This window comes from Humulus lupulus, chromosome X (assembly GCF_963169125.1).
Source record: "Humulus lupulus chromosome X, drHumLupu1.1, whole genome shotgun sequence".
NCBI classification, from domain to species: Eukaryota; Viridiplantae; Streptophyta; class Magnoliopsida; order Rosales; family Cannabaceae; genus Humulus; species Humulus lupulus.
In genome coordinates, this window is record NC_084802.1 from 126,944,883 (window position 1) to 126,957,413 (window position 12,531).

General features: G+C 38.6%; 1 pseudogene; it reads right to left on the minus strand.

The window, feature by feature from the left end:
• Positions 1 to 6,163: 6,163 nt before the first annotated feature.
• LOC133803902 (ureide permease 1-like) lies at positions 6,164 to 8,373 on the minus strand (annotated as a pseudogene).
• Positions 8,374 to 12,531: the final 4,158 nt, after the last annotated feature.

Consider the following 12,531-nt stretch of genomic DNA (forward strand, 5'->3'; position numbering starts at 1 on the left):
GTGTTATGTACCGAAGAGGATATTCAATGCCACTACTCAGGTGCGTTACACCAGAAAAAGCTAAGGAACTCATGAAGGAGGTGCATGAAGGCTTCTGTGGGGATCATGCTGGGGGGCAGAGTTTGGCAAAGAAGATTCTAAAGCAAGGCTACTTCTGGCCAACTATGAATGAGGATTCGATGGAGTTTGTACGAAGATGTGATAAATTTCAAAGATTCTCCAAGATTCCACGAGCAACTCTAAACGAATTGAAATAGATGCAAAGTCCTTGGCCTTTTGCAGTGTGGGGGATAGATTTGATTGGATCCCTACCTACAGGAAAAGGCGGAGTAAAGTACGCGGTCGTAGCGGTCGATTACTTCACCAAATGGGCCGAAGCTGAACCGCTCACTACCATCACGACCAAGAAAGTCCTTGACTTCGTTATCAAAAACATTGTCTATCGATATGGTTTGCCTAGAAAGATAGTTTCAGACAACGGGACTCAATTCAACAGCGACTTATTCACCGATTTCTGCGAAAGACATGGAGTCATTAAAAGCTTTTCTTCAGTTGCACACCCCCAGGCGAATGGGCAGGTCGAAGCCGTGAATAAAACTCTTAAAGACACCCTGAAGAAGAGGCTCGAAGAAGCTAAGGGAGCATGGCCAGAGCAATTGCCTGAAGTCCTCTGGTCGTATAGAACGTCTCACTGAACAGCGACAGGACATACCCCATTTTCCTTGGCCTACGGATATGAGGCGATGTTGCCTGTCGAATTAGATCCCCCCTCACATCGACGTCTAACATACGACCAGGACCAGAACAACCAACTAATGATGGAATCCCTAGACTCGATTGACGAGATACGGGAGAAGGCCCAACTCCGAGTTGTTGCATACCAACAAAAAGTCGCCCGGTACTTTAACTCCAAAGTTAAAGAAAGAAAATTCAACGTCGGAGACCTAGTGCTACGACGAGTTTTCTTAAATACCCGCGACCCTACTGCTGGAGTGCTCGGACCTAATTGGGAAGGACCTTACCAAATTGAAGAAGTCCTTCATCCGGGCACCTACAAACTTGCACGCTTAAACGGAGATCTCGTTCCATGCTATTGGAATGGAGAACACCTGCGCAAGTATTATCAGTGAACAATCCTTTTTAAAGGACTGGCTTGTATTAATTTTACTTTTTACAAGTTTAGCAAAGAGGGTTAGCCACGCTATATGGCTAATCGCTCATATATGTAAGATTCTATTTCAGAATCACTCGTAAATACGAGATTATAAGGGACTGTGCGCAGCCAGTCATTCTTGCCAACCTTTGTGAATTTATATTTGCAAGTATTTGTTCATTACGTGTGTTGTTTTGCTGTATTACAAGTATTATTTTTACGCACGAACAGGAATGTTCGAACAGGTCATGGTCAAGGCAAGTGACCAAGGACCTAAAGCTCCTCGATCACTTGGGGGGCATATAAGGCACATCGATAGCAAAGCATACCATGAGGTATGTAAACACATGAACAAAATGAGTGAAAGCATGCTAAGGTACTTAGAGTATTTTTCAAAATTTATATTTTGTTAAATCATGCCAAAGTACTATGCTAAGTTCGGTCATACGGAAAAATGTTATAATAAATGAAAATATTATAGCATCATGCAACCTTTTACACCGCAAGCATCACTGCTTGGATGTAATTGTTCAAGTAAAAGAAAATGATTTACTGCCCATGCAGCAAAGTTTAAAATAAAAATATTGTCTTTACATCACGACCCGTGGGTCGTGCAATCAAAAAGAAAGAAAAAAATAATGGAAAAAGTTCAAGAGGCATTTGGGGCCGGAGGGTCATTAGCAGCATTCTGGTTGACAGCATCCTCAATAACCCCTTCTTCTTCAGCACCAGCCAGGCTTGGGGAAGCAGGGATCCTCGCTCTTGCCTCCTCTTCGGCCAGTTGGACAGCACAGCGAGCCAGCTCGGCAGCCCTGATATCCTCTGAAAGATAGTTGAAGTTGGCTCCCTGATTGTGCTCCCAGAAGTTGTAGAAACATCAGAGTGTCGTCCTCTTATACCTTTCCAGATTTTTGGAGTTGTCGAGCTCTAGCTGCTTTACTTTGCCCTCGAGAGTGGCGATGGCCTTGTCCTTGGATTTAAGCACCTCTTCCAACCTTCTGATTTTGCGAAGGTGAGTGCGGCTGGCATCTTGATAGTCCTGCCTCGACTTTATCGCAGCTTCTTTTACAGCTTCAGCCTCCGACAACTTTGTCACCGCAACGTCCCTCTGTTGGACCATCGCCTCCAAATCCATGGCGTGCCTGGCCTCTGCAGCCGAAAGCTCATCGGCTGCCTTCACTTGGTACCCCTCAATGGCCTTTGCCCTAGCCTGCTCGATGGTAGCTTGGGTGCGGGTACGAGCAGTGGTGGCAGACAGCAAAGCCTAAAGACAGAGGATAAGAGTTAGAACTTGTGGCAAAGACTAAAAGACTAAGGCCAAAAGGATTAAAGAAGTACTTACGCTGGCTATTTCGTTCAAGGTCTTGTTCAGGATCAGGTCGAACATCATGTTTTCTGCCTCAACCATTGCATCCTTGACGCGGTCATTTTTCTCGATGTACACGATGCGGTCTTTTGCTACTCGCACGGCACAGCTCGAGAGTTTGGCCCCAAGGGTCTCTTCCCGCCTATCTTGTTCCTTGCTGGGTGCAGCCGGAGGAGGGTTCTTTGGAGCCGGAGGAGGGATCTTTGGAGCGGGAGGAGTCTCTTTCTCAGTAGGAGCTGGAGGATGAATAGTAGTTTGCCTAGCAGGCACGTCCCTGGGAGGGTCCTCTGTTCGACCTTTCTTGGCCGGTCTCTGGCTTGTTTCGCCAGTTTGTCTCCGCGACGACTTCCTTCGGAGCTGAGGAACTTCTTCTTCCTCCTCAGCATTGTATAGATCGAAGACGTTGGGAGTGGCCATATCTGCACACAAGAAAAAACATGCAATGGGTAAAGATAAAAGCAGATGAAGACTATCGATCAAAACGAAGAAGAAGGTCACAAAGTTAATACCCGAGCTACAACTACTGGTCGGTATACTATTGACTCTATTAGTCATACACTCATTATCTGGCATGAAGAACTCTGGCCCTAAATTTGGAGTATATGTAAAGTTGCCCTCCCCGTCAAACAAATAACAGGGAATTGGCAAGCTACTTAAAAGCAAAATAACTTTACCATTTTCATCAGAGGACTCCCCCAGGTCCACAACTGGCTCTTTAGCCTTTTGTTTCCCCTTGCCTTGGGGAGCAGAAGGCCTTTCTGCGGAAGGATTGCCCGTGGGCTCCTTGATTGTAACCCCCGTTGGCCTCCTTCGAGGAGGGGACGCGGGAGGTTGCTGCTCGGGAACCCCCTCGGCAGTGGCATCGTCTACCACGGACCCTCTTGTTTCATGGCGAGGAGCCAGGAGGCCAGACAGCCTCAAGTTTTCATTGGTGACCAAGGACTTGACGCTCTTTTCTGCGTCTGTCATCCTGGCCAGTCTGTTGGACCTCAACACCATGTCTGGTGTTGGGGTCGGACGTAACCATGGGCCTAAAAGACAAAGTGCAATTTGAGAAAAATGAAAGGAAACTCTTTGATTAAAGGTATCGACCAGTCAAAGACAAGCAATTACCTCCTCGAGCGAAGGCCGGGTTGTTGTTGGTTATGTCCGGTGTAAGGAAGTACTCCTTACTGTACTGCCCCACGTTCGATATATGCGTGGTGTCACTCAGGAACGTCCGGTTGGTCTCCTGGTGACAGAAGTGGAAGAAACCCGTTCCATATTGTTGCGGGTTGGATTTAAGGTCAAAAAGATAGTTGACCTCGTGAGGGGTAGGTTCTGGCCATTTCTTGAGTTTGTACAGGATATAGAGTGCGGCCAGCATTCTATATCCGTTTGGAGTAATTTGGAAGGGGGAGACACTGAAATAATTGGCCACCCCCTCGTAAAAAGGATGTAAAGGGAGGTAAGCCCCCGCCTCTAAGTGATACCGAGACCAGGCGCTGTATATGCCCCCAGGGAGGTTAGCCCTTTGGTCTGCGGTAGGAATTATAATGGAAACCCCTGTAAGAGGGTATTTCCTGAAGTAGTTAGCAACCATCCGCACGGTCACTGAGCTGGTCGGAGAAGTATACCACTCGACATCAGGCAGATTCTGATGGTGAGGGCGAGCCCTGGTTTGGATATTAGGGTTAGGAACAAGATTTTCTCGACCACTGGTCGAGGGAGCCCTAGCCTGTGAATCAGGCTGGGGAGAAAGGTTCAATTGTTTTCAGACTCAGGTCTTTTCTTGCCTACAGATTTGGAACAGGCCATTTGAGGAGGAGAAGGACGAGGTCTAGTAGATGATCGTGAGAAGGGAATCTCGTGAACTCGGTCGGCCAGTTGTTCTTCACCCTCGAGCAGCTGGGCGAGAAGGTCATCGTCGATGGGCCGTTCACCTCCCCACAAATCTGGCATCAATGTCTGCAAACAGAAGAATGGGGAGGTGAGGATAAAGAATTTTTAAAAGCTTTTTAGAATAACGCTGGTCGAGTATGAAAGCCAAGCTTTTATACAACAACATTCTAACAAAAAGCTAAGTGTTCCATACGAACAGTTTGAAAGACGGATCAAAGGGTGAAAGTAAAAAGTTTTTCAAAAAAGCTTTTTCAACTCCCCTTAGGGCGGGAAAAACCTATTTTCCAACTAGCCTAAAGGTCGAATTTTTACTTCGATCTTACGTCCTAAAAGTATGATCCTGACTATTAAACTAACTCGTAACCCTTTTTTGCCTACAAAACATTCTACTCACAAGCATCTCGAACCAGAAACAGATAAACTCATACAGTCAACATACAGAAGCATGCACCACGAAAATTTGAAGCATAAGGATTCAAAAACTTACCAAGAAAATGATCGTGGAGATGGAAAAAGGGCCTTCGGAGATCAAGGAACTCTCGGTCTGGGCCTTGGAAGTACAGAAGAAACGGTCTCCGGGGACGGTTAAAGCTCTGGCTTTTAGGGTTTCTTGTGAAGACAATGGCGTGCGTAAAAAGAAAAGGAAGATTTCGAAGGTATTATATAAGTTTGCCTGTGGAATTAAAAAGGTGTAATCATCAGTTTCCCTTTTTCGAAGTATGGGGAAGCGGAATGGCCGTCGAATTATTTCTGGGGAACCGAAAAGACGTGATTAGACGGAAGTAGGTTACTTTTTCCAAGAACACATGAAGGGTTCTGACACATAAGGCGGGGTTATCGAAGAGTCGTTGTCTAAAAGTTTATTTATTGCTCGTGATAAATAAACTTGGGGGGCAAATGTTATCCAAAAAATTAGCATTGATGACGTGGCAAGTGGTCCTTGGACACGTGGCTGACACCTGGAAAAGTTTTGCTAGAGTATCGACCAGAAGACGCATTCGGAGCAGTAAGCAGCCTAGTCTTACCTGGGACCAGTCTGGTCGATGGTTCCGAATACAAAGCAACATTACCGAGAAGATCTTTGTAAATCCCGAATTTAACTCACACAATCTCCAGAGTATCCGATTATTCAGGAGAGAATATCTGTAACAATCTTTTGTAATCCCCCTTGAGCCTATAAATAGCAAGAGATAGCTCAAGGAAGGGACTTTTGGCTTTTGAATCATTTGAGACTATAGTAATTCTCCTAGTGATATTGTATTGTTCTTGAGAGGTTAGTGAAACTCATTGAACCCTTGTTCTTTGATCACTCCTTTGGTTCTCATATCAATAACAATCTAAGTGGACGTAGGTTATTACCAGATACTGGGGCCGAACCACTATAAAAATATCGTGTTGTTATTACTTTTTGTCATTACGTTCTTCTCTACACATTCATTCATATCAAGCATATTTTGATTCCGTGTCAGTTGGCCAAATCTTGGGTCAACATTAAGTATCATTTTCTATTTCGCTTGTCACATCTGCAAAATAAACAAAGAAATATTTTATTGTTATTATCTAGCATCACAAATTACTTCAAGAAAAATGCTATGGAAATTATTTACAAGAGAGGACACTTGTAATGAGCATAATATTAAGTCAAATTGGCCCCATTATCATTTTGTCTTTCTCATCTTCCCTATCAAATCAATCAAATTATACTATCATAATACTATCATTTGAACCAACAACTTCTCGTATTGTTAATCCATCCTCATCGGTATTATCAAAACACAGACCAACTTATTACTTTACACAAAACACTACCCAAAAACAAAGGCAAAGGGTTGTGTATGCAGCTGACTCCTACTTTCGATGCCCTGATGATGCCATAAGAACATCAATAGCCACAATAAACATAGACAACATACTTACTAGCAATATATATGTTCTTCTTGACGATTTTCTGTATTCTCCAAACAAAAGAATTCCCCAGAAAGTGCTTACTAGTGGAAGTGCCTGCCAATCACCACCCCAAAAAAGTCCATATTAGTATGTGATGCATATTTTGGTTCTGTTGAAATTTTGCACAAACAAGTTTATCCCACAAAAGAGAAGTTTGGAATCAAGACAAAAAAATATATTTGAACCAACCTGAACAGCATCTGTTGCAGCATACCCTGCAGCTTGGCCTCCCATGAATTGGAGACCATTGCCAAAACCGCAGAGCAGACCGACCATTAAGGCCCAGCCTCTGCCATTCCAGTCATTCATATAAGCCTTGAATGATGATTTCGGTAAGTCCAGCACAGGGTAGTAAAGGAATGTGATGTGAGGATTATAGCAAGGACAAAAAAAGATACTGAGAAGTAAAAGAATGCTGTGTAGAGAACCAAGTGAGGAACCCCATCTTTCAATGTATGCCATTGATCATTTGTTGCCAAGTTAAATGCTGGTGAGAATAGAGAAAAGCAAACACCATCAAAGAAACATATGGACAGTCCAATGAGAGTGCTTTTCCCAAACACCTATAGCAAGAGTTATAATTATTAAATGTGATAGAGAATCTGAGATGTTTGGATTTGAATGTCAGGTGATGAACGTCCAAATATTGTTGTGTAGTATTTTTGCAACACAAGATTATCACTTTTCATCTAAATGTGAGAATTTTAATTGATTTTCCATACTAAAAATTATTGTCTTTTACAGTGCCATCTATAGTGGTACAACTAGTTTTCTACTCATTCTCATTATCCTTAAGTGCACCATCAAACAAAACAATTAAGTAAAAATTGCATCACTCAACAAGCTCGATGATTTTATTTTTAAAAATGAATAAAAACAAGATAATTCTTTGACAACCTTAACATTTAATGAATGAAACATACCCCTCTTTAGATGAAAAACCTTCAAGCTTTTCTTTATTATCAGCTGCATTAGATGAGTGGACAGTAGAAGCAAGGCAAACTGCAACCAAGAAGCAACCAATGCTAGGGAAAAGGATCTCAGCTCTATTAATTCTATTGTCTAAAAAGTAATTCAAGGTTGTTCCTGTTACCATTAAAGATCGCAAGAGAAGCAAAAAATTCAGTATCTATAAGAGCAACACAGACAAACATCAACTTCTATGACTGATAAGCCAACAAAATCCCAAGCAAGGACTTATAATAACTGTTATGCTTGCAGTGATCACTTCTATGACTGATAAGCCAACAAAATCCCAAGCATACTAAGTTGAGAGATTTCCAAGGCTAAGTACCACCCCTCCTGCCATTGCAAACATCACAGAAGGCCAATTATCCTGCACCAATCACCCTAACATGAATCGAAACCAAATACATACAATACAATACAACTCCATTATGGCAAACAGATTAAATTTTCATTATGATGTGTTCCTTATCACTGGTCTCTCCAAATAGCACCACATTCATCAAAGAGAATAGAGAATGAATGAGCTAAACTTTATCTAAATATATGCAAGTGTTGAATATTTGTGATTCAACACTTGTAATGAGCTAAAAAATATAATCAATACTGAATTAATCATGAGAAGGAGCAGCCAAAAGAATTATATAAACAAAAAGAAGAGGAAAAACAAAAAAGAATGGATTCTAGACATGTCTCATAATAATTGGACCTTTTTATTAAACTTCATGGAGACAAGACTGTCACAATAAAATTGTCTAGCAATATTTTTATCTCATTTTCTTATCTAACTTTTAGCTTCTAGCTTCTATAAAAATAAATTTATTTTCACCTCTCCTAAATTGATTTTCAGCTCTGTTAGGGTAAAAATAAAAAAAATAAAAAGGAGAACAGAAGATTCTGTTTTGGGGGTAATCTCTGAAAATTACATAGGCCAAAAAAATATGACAAAAGCCTTTGGCATGCCTTAGTAATCAATGGTGGTCATTATCTAGATGGTATCATCATAGGAAGGAGCACCATCACATTGTACTACATGGTATCATCAGCATTCCTTTGTGATTAAATAATAGCATTTCATACTTCCAAATAGGGCCCCCTATGTGATCGCTGCCATCACACACACATAAGAGTACTTAATAGAAAATGAATTGGATAAAATGATCTCTGTAAATGTACCAGAGATATGGGACTTTATTATTTATAGCTAAATAGTACAAAGATACAAAGAGAGGGAAAAAGGAGCTGGAAACCAAGAAGTGATTAACAAGAAACTAACCACACTAATCTACTAACTATAGCTTAACCTATATTACAGTTAGAGCTAACTAACTACATGTGCAAAAGTATTTGAAAACCACATGAATATAGTTAACTCATAGTATTTAGAAATCACATGAATGTTAAATTCTGCAAAATTAGGAACCAAATAAAATTAGAAAGAGATCCAATTCGTTTCATTCCTAAAAATATCAAGGTACCAAATACACATAAGGACCGAGTATGACTACCGCAAATAAGTACAAATTTAAGGTACTCAAATACAATACATCAAGCAAGCCCAAATGAAAGGTCAAGTACAACTACCACAGGTAAATTATTTGTTCAGTGTATTTTGTTCAGGTAAATTACTTTAAGTGGGCAATATTCTATTTCCTACAAATTTAGAAGGATTAATACTATAGTCAAAGACTTTTTCGATTATATATTTATCATAAAATTTGAAGCAACTTTAAGTTGTATTTTCTATCTTTCTTTTTAATGTTTGGTGTGATTTCTTGGTGCATCTGAGCTGGAAGTCTGTTGCTTAAAAGTGTAAATTAAGTTGGTATAATTGCAATGGTTAAAATAACATAATGTTTCTGCTCAAATTCTGTTTTTGAAGAATAAATTGTCTCAACCAAAAGATAGTTAACATGCATGCCAGAAAAATAGCATAAGAAAACTGAATTCAAACCTTTACTTTTCTAGCCGAAACATCTTCCAATTGTCACATAGTCCAAGTAAGAACAAAAGCACACACCTGAAATTTTTCTTAACAATATTTCAGCAACTTAAAAACAAAGGTAAGAGTGGAGATTATCATGCTCTTAGGGCCAAAAAAAAATGTTGGAGCTTATTTTTTCAAGTCAGTATTGAGATGGCTAATTAAGATTCAAACCCCATTGGACAGTATGTGGATTCGAGAAAGAAATAATGAGCTTTAATGCAACCACACCTTGTTTGATTTAAAACATGAAAATTTAAGCAATAGCATGCTAGAGAGGCTGATGTATAACTTACTAATTACAGAGTCTCAAGTGTCTTACACAACTTAAACACTTTTATATAGTGATAATAATAAACAAACCTGAAGGGCACGACGAGCTAACTGAGTTGGACATGTCCTGCGAGCAATGCTAGAAACATCAAGAACAGAATCACCTCCTACTGCATGAACAGCATCTGCCATGGCTGCTGCTTCCCTGCTTCCAGCATTAGGAATAGAGGATATGAGAGAAGCTTTTATCTCCTTCCATTTATGTTCTTCCTTCTCCAAGAGAGCCTTTTGTCTTTCTTTACCTTTACCCTCCTCTTCACATCTTTGCATTAATAGCTCCTCTTCCATCTCCTTTTCTCTTATGTAATTGCAAAGTGGTACATACAAGAGTATTTAGAAACTTGCACAAGACACTGCACAGTCTCATACGTCGTAAAAGAACGATTTTCCTTTTATGAGCATTTAAAGGTAAGTAAAAATATATACACGTATTTACTTGCACATTAGAAAAGTTGAATACTTGAATTCAAGTGTCAAAACTCAACATGTTCATATATATTTTGATGCATTCAGAATGAAGAAAATGACCATAAGGAAAAAAGAGAAAATTTAAAGATGTTGAAGACAATGTGGACTGTTTATGCCAAAATTAAATTTAGACTGGCTCTTTGGCTAATCGATGTAAAAGATTCTGTGAAGGATAGGAGCTTTTTTTCTAAAAAAATTTATTTTTATTTTCTTATAGTCTGATTTCCTTTTCCACAATTGTTTATTTGTATTATTATCACTACTCATTAATACTATTTTCATTTTTATTAAAAACTAATGATTATATATTAAAATAATTATACATACAGGAACCTACTAAAAATAAGTGCCCAACTCTTTAAAAAAAAAAAGAAGTGTCCAACAAAATTTTCTAGACATTTTCTTTGGTTGCTGAAATATTCTTTGGCTGTGTATTAAATTTGATTTAATCAAACTTATATCATTCACTTCTGATTGATTTATTTAATTGTTCATTTCTTTTGGGTCGTTTAGTTATTTTCAACTTAGAACCAACTTTTGAAATATTAGGGGTTTTTATTTTGTTAGCTTATTGGAGTAACTTTGTGTTGTCTGCATGCATAGTTATGTTTGTTGCAAATTAAATGCCCAAAACAGATATTCATTTAGCAAATTCAAGCCTAGAAGAGAAGCATACCTTGCGGGATTTCGAGGTCATAGCCATTTCTTCTACTTGAAGTGAACATAGAAAAGCCATTATTGAACAAACAAAGAGAGACAGTAGCAGCACTGCAATCCCAAATTCAAACACGAACCATTTGATTAAAATGAACTAATCAGGTAAATGTAAATTATACAACTAAATATTCAAATAAATCCAATTTAACATACACACTTACATGTATAAATATACAAATATATGTTGTTCTATGGACAATAAATACTTCTTGAAATGTGTCTTCTCTTTTCTTTTTTATGTTATGAACATTTGAATGATTCCAAAAACTGCAGTAGGTGACATTTATTAAAAAAAAAATATCATGGTTTACTCAAACCAGTTACAATTTACAATTTGTATAACTTGACATTAAAAGTAACTAAATAAAATGTAGAACAATGACTATAAAAGCTATAATCTCCAATAATGTAACCTTATAAAATTTATATGCAACTAAACCATCCCTTCTCATTAAGTTATTCATATAATATGTATATTATTGATTTATTGGAAAAAAAATGGAGACACCATCTCTACATGCACATAAAACTTTTCAGTTCCAAGGAACGCATAATGCACATCTTTTGTTCTTATGCCAAGGGAACCATGTTATTCACACCCCTAATTATATTAATGCGCACTAATCAAGTTATAAATATTTAAATAACTCCTCACTGCCACTGATACAAAGAAAATACCACCACCACCACCATAACTAGGAGCACATATAAGATCAAGCAGTCATCTATAATTGAGCACCACCACTACTTAACATCTCTGTCGAGACCAACAACTCAAAAAACTAGTTTGGTACAACTAATTTCTATAAAATAATAAAGCCAACCCAGATTTTGACCAAAACCAGAAAAGAGGAACTGCAAACCAATAATTTCTTTTATAAAAGAACTCTGTAATCATTCTTTTGAAGATTTTGTTGATATACTACGATTTGAAGTGTGAAATACAAAAAAAAAAAGGTTCATATAAAACAGGAGGCTTACTTATACTTCAATCCCTCCCGAAGTTCTATAAATTAAAGATGATGAAATGGGATGAGGAAACACTGAAAAAAAAATCATTAACTCACTAAGAGCAACTTAATTTTATTAGTATAACAACACAAAACCAGAACAGAAACCTACAGAGAACTACTTTACTATAACCAAAAAGTGGAATTTATGGAGAACTTTTCGAGCCCATAACAGAAACCATAACAAACTTCAACCATCAATAGAGGAAAACTCATGAAGCAAAAACTAAGATGCTACAGTATTAGTGAACTTCTAACTTGAATAAAAAAAATTCAGACAAATAATCACAAACAAATTGATCTTAGATAAAAAGGCTAACACAGAGAGCTTGAGAAAGAGAGAAAGAGAGAGAGACCACACTTCGGTAGAGAAAGATAGAGACAAACAAAAACCAGATTATCTCCTTCATGAAATATTTAGCTTTGCAAATTGAGAATGATGTGAACAAACCTTGAGAGTCAAGTAGGGACGGGACACAGCAAAACCAAAGGAAACAACAAGCTTGGGTAACTGCTGATACCGCAGCACCAGCAAATGGAAGATAAATTTTCAAACATAGACAGGGAGAACTCGGGGAGAGTAAACTACAATAGGTGGTGAAAGAAGAACCTGCAAAGAATACCAAAAATACAATTTTTTTTCTTCGCCTATATAAAACATGACCGCAAAACATCATTAGATAACGAAGAAAATTATTGAATTACT